Here is a 10,947-nt window from a genome sequence, read left to right on the forward strand (position 1 = left end):
GTTTTCTAGAGGCATTATTTAAATGTATTCTATGGTCAGACACCGGTGTGTGCACACAGGGCATTTCTCACTTCTTTCTACAAGTAAACTTCCCATTTTCATCCTCTTCCATCCCCGACTTTAACGCTCTCTTCTATGCTATAATGGAGACTTTGCAATTTTAGCAAGTGGAGAGAAATTGGAGAACCACTTTCGACTCCACACTTCTTCTTCCCTTACTTCTTTTCTCAATATACTGGGCTTAGAAAATGGTATCAAGCCATCCTTATCATCAGCAGGACACGGAAAGAGCCACCAAGTCTCCTATCCAAGTTCAACCACACTCTGCAACTTAACCATTGCACTACAAATTAGGCAACGGGGGCATCAGCAAAGGCAGCCAATGTGCCGATCCTTTATACATTTTGTGTAGTACTTTTCTTACTCGGAGGCAAAATCAGCACTTTAACTGCCCAAATCATACAAATTTTACACATGTAGCACTCTATGCACACATAGGCACATACCTTGCAGTTCTTCTACACACACTTAAGCTAAAAACCCATTCTGTCACTTCAAAATTCTGCAAACCTATTACATATTCAGTGCGTCGGCATAGAAGCACTTTTTAATGCCACTAAAATGCACAAGTAGTTAGACTGAAGATGCAACCTGAATGTACTCCACTTTATTAATGATTAGTAATGAGAAAGTGAGGACTACAAGAGTATTGGAAAATACTTTTTCCACTCAGAATGTAAAGCAGATTGTGTGACCATTGGCCAAAAACGACCACGAAGGGACTCGAACTCTCAATTTTCTGATCCGAAGCCAGACGCCTTATCCATTAGGCCATGCGGTCATCAGTTCACCTGAGGTGATTTTTATCATGTAGGTGGTATGCATGGATGGAGAACATATTATTGAAAGGTATTCAGGTTTACATCCCATAGTGTTCTTTCAGCTCTTTTTGCTGGAAGCACATTTTTTGGAATCTATATATTGAGAATTTTATGAGTACGATATGCTTTTGTTTTCCTTTTTGCATACAAACCTCTTTCCTCATGAGTTTAAAGCTCATTTGTATGCTCTACATAGCTCTGGACGTTTCCAGACGTGGAGTGAAACTGTTTTGAAAGCAGTACAAATTGCTCCTTCCTGCATATGCTAATTTTTCACACTCACATAGGTTGTATAAGTTTTATGAATCCTGGCTTGACCTATTCAAGTAGCTGAAAGCCTGTCACCACCTCTAGAAACAAGATTCACACCAATCCAATTCATATCATTTTTTCCAAAGGAATATGTTCTGGCCGGTCGAAAATGCATCTCACAAAAATAGGCATTTAAAAATCTACTTTGCAGTTTCAGAACACTAACATGACTGTGAAGTGTACACAAGTAAAATGGGACCGTTTCAAAGTACCTAATCCCTCATAAGCTTCTGAGAGGAAGCATATAATAAATCTACCTAATTTTCTGGAAAAGAAAGAGGGAGATTTTTGTTATCACCTCAGATGGGACTCGAACCCACAATACCTGGCTTAGGAGGCCAGTGCCTTATCCATTAGGCCACCGAGGCACACATGCATAGCTCTTTTCTAGAGGCATTATTTAAATGTATTCTATGGTCAGACACCGGTGTGTGCACACAGGGCATTTCTCACTTCTCTCTATAAGTAAACTTCCCATTTTCATCCTCTTCCATCCGCGACTTTAACGCTCTCTTCTATGCTATAATGGAGACTTTGCATTTTTAGCAAGTGGAGAGAAATTGGAGAACTACTTTCGACTCCACACTTCTTCTTCACTTCTTTTCTCAATATACTGGGCTTAGAAAATGGTATCAAGCCATCCTTATCATCAGCAGGACACGGAAAGAGGCACCAAGTCTCCTAACCAAGTTCAACCACACTCTGCAACTTAACCATTGCACTACAAATTAGGCAACGGGGGCATCATCAGAGGCAGCCAATGTGCCGATCCTTTATACATTTTGTGTAGTACTTTTCTTACTCGGAGGCAAAATTAGCACTTTAACTGCCCAAATCATACAGATTTTACCAATGTAGCACTCTATGCACACATAGGCACACACCTTGCAGTTCGTCTACACACACTTAAGCTAAAAACCCATTCTGTCACGTCAAAATTCTGCAAACCTATTACATATTCAGTGCGTCGGCATAGAAGCACTTTTTAATGCCACTAAAATGCACAAGTAGTTAGACTGAAGATGCAACCTGAATGAGTTTACAGTATGTACTCCACTTTATTAATGATTAGTAATGAGAAAGTGAGGACTACAAGAGTATTGGAAAATACTTTTTCCACTCTGAATGTAAAGCAGATTGTGTGACCATTGGCCAAAAACTACAACGAAGGGACTCGAACCCTCAATCTTCTGATCCGAAGTCAGACGCCTTATCCATTAGGCCACTCGGTCATCCGTTCACCTGAGATGATTTTTATCATCTAGGTGGTATCCATGGATGGAGAACATATTATTGAAAGGTATTCAGGTTTACATCCCATACTGTTCTTTCAGCTCTTTTAGCTGGAAGCACTTTTTTGGAATCTATATATTGAGAATTTTATGAGTACGATATGCTTTTGTTTTCCTTTTTGCATACAAATCTCTTTCCTCATGAGTTTAAAGCTCATTTGTATGCTCTACATATCTCTGGACGTTTCCAGACGTGGAGTGAAACTGTTTTGAAAGTAGTACAAATTGCTCCTTCCTGCATATGCTAATTTTTCACACTCACATAGGTTGTATAAGTTTTATGAATCCGGGCTTGACCCATTCAAGTAGCTGAAAGCCTGTCACCACCTCTAGAAACAAGATTCACACCAATCCAATTCAAATCATTTTTTCCAAAAGAATATGTTCTGGCCGGTCGAAAATGCATCTCACAAAAATAGGCATTTAAAAATATACTTTGCAGTTTCAGAACACTAACATGACTGTGAAGTGTACACAAGTAAAATGGGACCGTTTCAAAGTACCTAATCCCTCATAAACTTCTGAGAGGAAGCATTTAATAAATCTACCTCATTTTCTGGAAAAGAAAGAGGGAGGATTTTTGTTATCACCTCAGATGGGACTCGAACCCACAATCCCTGGCTTAGGAGGCCAGTGCCTGATCCGTTAGGCACTGAGGCACACATGCATAGCTGTTTTCTAGAGGCATTATTTAAATGTATTCTATGGTCAGACACCGGTGTGTGCACACAGGGCATTTCTCACTTCTCTCTACAAGTAAACTTCCCATTTTCATCCTCTTCCATCCTCGACTTTAACGCTCTCTTCTATGCTATAATGGAGACTTTGCAATTTTAGCAAGTGGAGAGAAATTGGAGAACCACTTTCGACTCCACACTTCTTCTTCACTTACTTCTTTTCTCAATATACTGGGCTTAGAAAATGGTATCAAGCCATCCTTATCAGCAGGACACGGAAAGAGGCACCAAGTCTCCTATCCAAGTTCAACCACACTCTGCAACTTAACCATTGCACTACAAATTAGGCAACGGGGGCATCAGCAAAGGCAGCCAATGTGCTGATCCTTTATACATTTTGTGTAGTACTTTTCTTACTCGGAGGCAAAATCAGCACTTTAACTGCCCAAATCATACACATTTTACACATGTAGCACTCTATGCACACATAGGCACATACCTTGCAGTTCTTCTACACACACTTAAGCTAAAAACCCATTCTGTCACTTCAAAATTCTGCAAGCCTATTACATATTCAGTGCGTCGGCATAGAAGCACTTTTTAATGCCACTAAAATGCACAAGTAGTTAGACTGAAGATGCAACCTGAATGTACTCCACTTTATTAATGATTAGTAATGAGAAAGTGAGGACTACAAGAGTATTGGAAAATACTTTTTCCACTCAGAATGTAAAGCAGATTGTGTGACCATTGGCCAACAACGACCACAAGGGACTTGAACCCTCAATCTTCTGATCCGAAGTCAGACGCCTTATCCATTAGGCCACGCGGTCATCCGTTCACCTGAGGTGATTTTTATCATCTAGGTGGTATGCATGGATGGAGAACATATTATTGAAAGGTATTCAGGTTTATATCCCATAGTGTTCTTTCAGCTCTTTTCGCTGGAAGCACTTTTTTGGAATCTATATATTGAGAATTTTATGAGTACGATATGCTTTTGTTTTCCTTTTTGCATACAAACCTCTTTCCTCATGAGTTTAAAGCTCATTTGTATGCTCTACATAGCTCTGGACGTTTCCAGACGTGGAGTGAAACTGTTTTGAAAGTAGTACAAATTGCTCCTTCCTGCATATGCTAATTTTTCACACTCACATAGGTTGTATAAGTTTTATGAATCCTGGCTTGACCTATTCAAGTAGCTGAAATCCTGTCACCACCTCTAGAAACAAGATTCACACCAATCCAATTCAAATAATTTTTTCCAAAGGAATATTTTCTGGCCGGTCGAAAATGCATCTCACAAAAATAGGCATTTAAAAATATACTTTACAGTTTCAGAACACTAACATGACTGTGAAGTGTACACAAATAAATGGGACTGTTTCAAAGTACCTAATACCTCATAAACTTCTGAGAGGAAGCATGTAATAAATCTACCTAATTTTCTGAAAAAGAAAGAGGGAGGATTTTTGTTATCACCTCAGACTGGGACTCAAACCCACAATCCCTGGCTTAGGATGCCAGTGCCTTATCCATTAGGCCACTGAGGCACACATGCATTGCGCTTTTCTAGAGGCATTATTTAAATGTATTCTATGGTCAGACACCGGTGTGTGCACACAGGGCATTTCTCACTTCTCTCTATAAGTAAACTTCCCATTTTCATCCTCTTCCATCCCCGACTTTAACGCTCTCTTCTATGCTATAATGGAGACTTTGCAATTTTAGCAAGTGGAGAGAAATTGGAGAACCACTTTCGACTCCACACTTCTTCTTCACTTACTTCTTTTCTCAATATACTGGGCTTAGCAAATGGTATCAAGCCATCCTTATCATCAGCAGGACACGGAAAGAGGCACCAAGTCTCCTAACCAAGTTCAACCACACTCTGCAACTTAACCATTGCACTACAAATTAGGCAACGGGGGCATCAGCAAAGGCAGCCAATGTGCCGATCCTTTATACATTTTGTGTAGTACTTTTCTTACTCGGAGGCAAAATCAGCACTTTAACTGCCCAAATCATACAGATTTTACCAATGTAGCAATCTATGCACACATAGGCACACACCTTGCAGTTCTTCTACACACACTTAAGCTAAAACCCATTCTGTCACGTCAAACTTGTGCAAACCTATTACATATTCAGTGCGTCGGCATAGAAGCACTTTTTAATGCCACTAAAATGCACAAGTAGTTAGACTGAAGATGCAACCTGAATGAGTTTACAGTATGTACTCCACTTTATTAATTATTAGTAATGAGAAAGTGAGGACTACAAGAGTATTGGAAAATACTTTTTTCACTCTGAATGTAAAGAAGATTGTGTGACCATTGGCCAAAAATAACCACGAAGGGACTCGAACCCTCAATCTTCTGATCCGAAGTCAGACGCCTTATCCATTAGGCCACGCAGTCATCCGTTCACCTGAGAGGATTTTTATCATGTAGGTGGTATGCATGGATGGAGAACATATTATTGAAAGGTATTCAGGTTTACATCCCATAGTGTTCTTTCAGCTCTTTTCGCTGGAAGCACTTTTTTGGAATCTATATCTTGAGAATTTTATGAGTACGATATGCTTTTGTTTTCCTTTTTGCATACAAACCTCTTTCCTCGTGAGTTTAAAGCTCATTTGTGTGCTCTACATAGCTCTGGACGTTTCCAGATGTGGAGTGAAACTGTTTTGAAAGTAGTACAAATTGCTCCTTCCTGCATATGCTAATTTTTCACACTCACATAGGTTGTATAAGTTTTATGAATCCTGGCTTGACCTATTCAAGTAGCTGAAAGCCTGTCACCACCTCTAGAAACAAGATTCACACCAATCCAATTCAAATCATTTTTTCCAAAGGAATATGTTCTGGCTGGTCGAAAATGCATCTCACAAAAATAGGCATTTAAAAATATACTTTGCAGTTTCAGAACACTAACATGACTGTGAAGTGTACACAAGTAAAATGGGACCGTTTCAAAGTACCTAATCCCTCATAAACTTCTGAGAGGAAGCATTTAATAAATCTACCTCATTTTCTGGAAAAGAAAGAGGGAGGATTTTTGTTATCACCTCAGATGGGACTTGAACCCACAATCCCTGGCTTAGGAGGCCAGTGCCTTATCCGTTAGGCACTGAGGCACACATGCGTAGCTGTTTTCTAGAGGCATTATTTAAATGTATTCTATGGTCAGACACCGGTGTGTGCACACAGGGCATTTCTCACTTCTTTCTACAAGTAAACTTCCCATTTTCATCCTCTTCCATCCCCGACTTTAACGCTCTCTTCTATGCTATAATGGAGACTTTGCAATTTTAGCAAGTGGAGAGAAATTGGAGAACCACTTTCGACTCCACACTTCTTCTTCCCTTACTTCTTTTCTCAATATACTGGGCTTAGAAAATGGTATCAAGCCATCCTTATCATCAGCAGGACACGGAAAGAGCCACCAAGTCTCCTATCCAAGTTCAACCACACTCTGCAACTTAACCATTGCACTACAAATTAGGCAACGGGGGCATCAGCAAAGGCAGCCAATGTGCCGATCCTTTATTCATTTTGTGTAGTACTTTTCTTACTCGGAGGCAAAATCAGCACTTTAACTGCCCAAATCATACAAATTTTACACATGTAGCACTCTATGCACACATAGGCACATACCTTGCAGTTCTTCTACACACACTTAAGCTAAAAACCCATTCTGTCACTTCAAAATTCTGCAAACCTATTACATATTCAGTGCGTCGGCATAGAAGCACTTTTTAATGCCACTAAAATGCACAAGTAGTTAGACTGAAGATGCAACCTGAATGTACTCCACTTTATTAATGATTAGTAATGAGAAAGTGAGGACTACAAGAGTATTGGAAAATACTTTTTCCACTCAGAATGTAAAGCAGATTGTGTGACCATTGGCCAAAAACGACCACGAAGGGACTCGAACTCTCAATTTTCTGATCCGAAGCCAGACGCCTTATCCATTAGGCCATGCGGTCATCAGTTCACCTGAGGTGATTTTTATCATGTAGGTGGTATGCATGGATGGAGAACATATTATTGAAAGGTATTCAGGTTTACATCCCATAGTGTTCTTTCAGCTCTTTTTGCTGGAAGCACATTTTTTGGAATCTATATATTGAGAATTTTATGAGTACGATATGCTTTTGTTTTCCTTTTTGCATACAAACCTCTTTCCTCGTGAGTTTAAAGCTCATTTGTATGCTCTACATAGCTCTGGACGTTTCCAGACGTGGAGTGAAACTGTTTTGAAAGCAGTACAAATTGCTCCTTCCTGCATATGCTAATTTTTCACACTCACATAGGTTGTATAAGTTTTATGAATCCTGGCTTGACCTATTCTAGTAGCTGAAAGCCTGTCACCACCTCTAGAAACAAGATTCACACCAATCCAATTCATATCATTTTTTCCAAAGGAATATGTTCTGGCCGGTCGAAAATGCATCTCACAAAAATAGGCATTTAAAAATCTACTTTGCAGTTTCAGAACACTAACATGACTGTGAAGTGTACACAAGTAAAATGGGACCGTTTCAAAGTACCTAATCCCTCATAAACTTCTGAGAGGAAGCATATAATAAATCTACCTAATTTTCTGGAAAAGAAAGAGGGAGATTTTTGTTATCACCTCAGATGGGACTCGAACCCACAATACCTGGCTTAGGAGGCCAGTGCCTTATCCATTAGGCCACCGAGGCACACATGCAAAGCTCTTTTCTAGAGGCATTATTTAAATGTATTCTATGGTCAGACACCGGTGTGTGCACACAGGGCATTTCTCACTTCTCTCTATAAGTAAACTTCCCATTTTCATCCTCTTCCATCCGCGACTTTAACGCTCTCTTCTATGCTATAATGGAGACTTTGCATTTTTAGCAAGTGGAGAGAAATTGGAGAACTACTTTCGACTCCACACTTCTTCTTCACTTCTTTTCTCAATATACTGGGCTTAGAAAATGGTATCAAGCCATCCTTATCATCAGCAGGACACGGAAAGAGGCACCAAGTCTCCTAACCAAGTTCAACCACACTCTGCAACTTAACCATTGCACTACAAATTAGGCAACGGGGGCATCATCAGAGGCAGCCAATGTGCCGATCCTTTATACATTTTGTGTAGTACTTTTCTTACTCGGAGGCAAAATTAGCACTTTAACTGCCCAAATCATACAGATTTTACCAATGTAGCACTCTATGCACACATAGGCACACACCTTGCAGTTCGTCTACACACACTTAAGCTAAAAACCCATTCTGTCACGTCAAAATTCTGCAAACCTATTACATATTCAGTGCGTCGGCATAGAAGCACTTTTTAATGCCACTAAAATGCACAAGTAGTTAGACTGAAGATGCAACCTGAATGAGTTTACAGTATGTACTCCACTTTATTAATGATTAGTAATGAGAAAGTGAGGACTACAAGAGTATTGGAAAATACTTTTTCCACTCTGAATGTAAAGCAGATTGTGTGACCATTGGCCAAAAACTACAACGAAGGGACTCGAACCCTCAATCTTCTGATCCGAAGTCAGACGCCTTATCCATTAGGCCACGCGGTCATCCGTTCACCTGAGATGATTTTTATCATCTAGGTGGTATCCATGGATGGAGAACATATTATTGAAAGGTATTCAGGTTTACATCCCATACTGTTCTTTCAGCTCTTTTAGCTGGAAGCACTTTTTTGGAATCTATATATTGAGAATTTTATGAGTACGATATGCTTTTGTTTTCCTTTTTGCATACAAATCTCTTTCCTCATGAGTTTAAAGCTCATTTGTATGCTCTACATAGCTCTGGACGTTTCCAGACGTGGAGTGAAACTGTTTTGAAAGTAGTACAAATTGCTCCTTCCTGCATATGCTAATTTTTCACACTCACATAGGTTGTATAAGTTTTATGAATCCGGGCTTGACCTATTCAAGTAGCTGAAAGCCTGTCACCACCTCTAGAAACAAGATTCACACCAATCCAATTCAAATCATTTTTTCCAAAAGAATATGTTCTGGCCGGTCGAAAGTGCATCTCACAAAAATAGGCATTTAAAAATATACTTTGCAGTTTCAGAACACTAACATGACTGTGAAGTGTACACAAGTAAAATGGGACCGTTTCAAAGTACCTAATCCCTCATAAACTTCTGAGAGGAAGCATTTAATAAATCTACCTCATTTTCTGGAAAAGAAAGAGAGAGGATTTTTGTTATCACCTCAGATGGGACTAGAACCCACAATCCCTGGCTTAGGAGGCCAGTGCCTGATCCGTTAGGCACTGAGGCACACATGCATAGCTGTTTTCTAGAGGCATTATTTAAATGTATTCTATGGTCAGACACCGGTGTGTGCACACAGGGCATTTCTCACTTCTCTCTACAAGTAAACTTCCCATTTTCATCCTCTTCCATCCTCGACTTTAACGTTCTCTTCTATGCTATAATGGAGACTTTGCAATTTTAGCAAGTGGAGAGAAATTGGAGAACCACTTTCGACTCCACACTTCTTCTTCACTTACTTCTTTTCTCAATATACTGGGCTTAGAAAATGGTATCAAGCCATCCTTATCAGCAGGACACGGAAAGAGGCACCAAGTCTCCTATCCAAGTTCAACCACACTCTGCAACTTAACCATTGCACTACAAATTAGGCAACAGGGGCATCAGCAAAGGCAGCCAATGTGCCGATCCTTTATACATTTTGTGTAGTACTTTTCTTACTCGGAGGCAAAATCAGCACTTTAACTGCCCAAATCATACACATTTTACACATGTAGCACTCTATGCACACATAGGCACATACCTTGCAGTTCTTCTACACACACTTAAGCTAAAAACCCATTCTGTCACTTCAAAATTCTGCAAACCTATTACATATTCAGTGCGTCGGCATAGAAGCACTTTTTAATGCCACTAAAATGCACAAGTAGTTAGACTGAAGATGCAACCTGAATGTACTCCACTTTATTAATGATTAGTAATGAGAAAGTGAGGACTACAAGAGTATTGGAAAATACTTTTTCCACTCAGAATGTAAAGCAGATTGTGTAACCATTGGCCAAAAACGACCACAAGGGACTTGAACCCTCAATCTTCTGATCCGAAGTCAGACGCCTTATCCATTAGGCCACGCGGTCATCCGGTCACCTGAGGTGATTTTTATCATGTAGGTGGTATGCATGGATGGAGAACATATTATTGAAAGGTATTCAGGTTTACATCCCATAGTGTTCTTTCAGCTCTTTTCGCTGGAAGCACTTTTTTGGAATCTATATATTGAGAATTTTATGAGTACGATATGCTTTTGTTTTCCTTTTTGCATACAAACCTCTTTCCTCATGAGTTTAAAGCTCATTTGTATGCTCTACATAGCTCTGGACGTTTCCAGACGTGGAGTGAAACTGTTTTGAAAGTAGTACAAATTGCTCCTTCCTGCATATGCTAATTTTTCACACTCACATAGGTTGTATAAGTTTTATGAATCCTGGCTTGACCTATTCAAGTAGCTGAAAGCCTGTCACCACCTCTAGAAACAAGATTCACACCAATCCAATTCAAATAATTTTTTCCAAAGGAATATTTTCTGGCCGGTCGAAAATGCATCTCACAAAAATAGGCATTTAAAAATATACTTTACAGTTTCAGAACACTAACATGACTGTGAAGTGTACACAAATAAATGGGACTGTTTCAAAGTACCTAATACCTCATAAACTTCTGAGAGGAAGCATGTAATAAATCTACCTAATTTTCTGAAAAAGAAAGAGGGAGGAT

At 39.6% G+C, this 10,947-nt stretch overlaps 3 non-coding genes across 3 annotated transcripts; all 3 read right to left on the reverse strand.

Moving 5' to 3' along the window:
* Window positions 1–1,488: 1,488 nt before the first annotated feature.
* On the reverse strand, window positions 1,489–1,561 carry TRNAR-CCU (transfer RNA arginine (anticodon CCU)). The gene has a single exon. It is a non-coding gene; the product is annotated as a tRNA-Arg (tRNA).
* A 3,948-nt stretch (window positions 1,562–5,509) lies between these two features.
* TRNAR-UCG (transfer RNA arginine (anticodon UCG)) lies at window positions 5,510–5,582 on the reverse strand. The gene has a single exon. It is a non-coding gene; the product is annotated as a tRNA-Arg (tRNA).
* Window positions 5,583–7,803: 2,221 nt separating this feature from the next.
* Window positions 7,804–7,876, reverse strand: TRNAR-CCU (transfer RNA arginine (anticodon CCU)). Its single transcript has one exon. It is a non-coding gene; the product is annotated as a tRNA-Arg (tRNA).
* Window positions 7,877–10,947: the final 3,071 nt, after the last annotated feature.

Source organism: Triturus cristatus, chromosome 4_1 (genome assembly GCF_964204655.1).
Source record: "Triturus cristatus chromosome 4_1, aTriCri1.1, whole genome shotgun sequence".
NCBI classification, from domain to species: domain Eukaryota; kingdom Metazoa; phylum Chordata; class Amphibia; order Caudata; family Salamandridae; genus Triturus; species Triturus cristatus.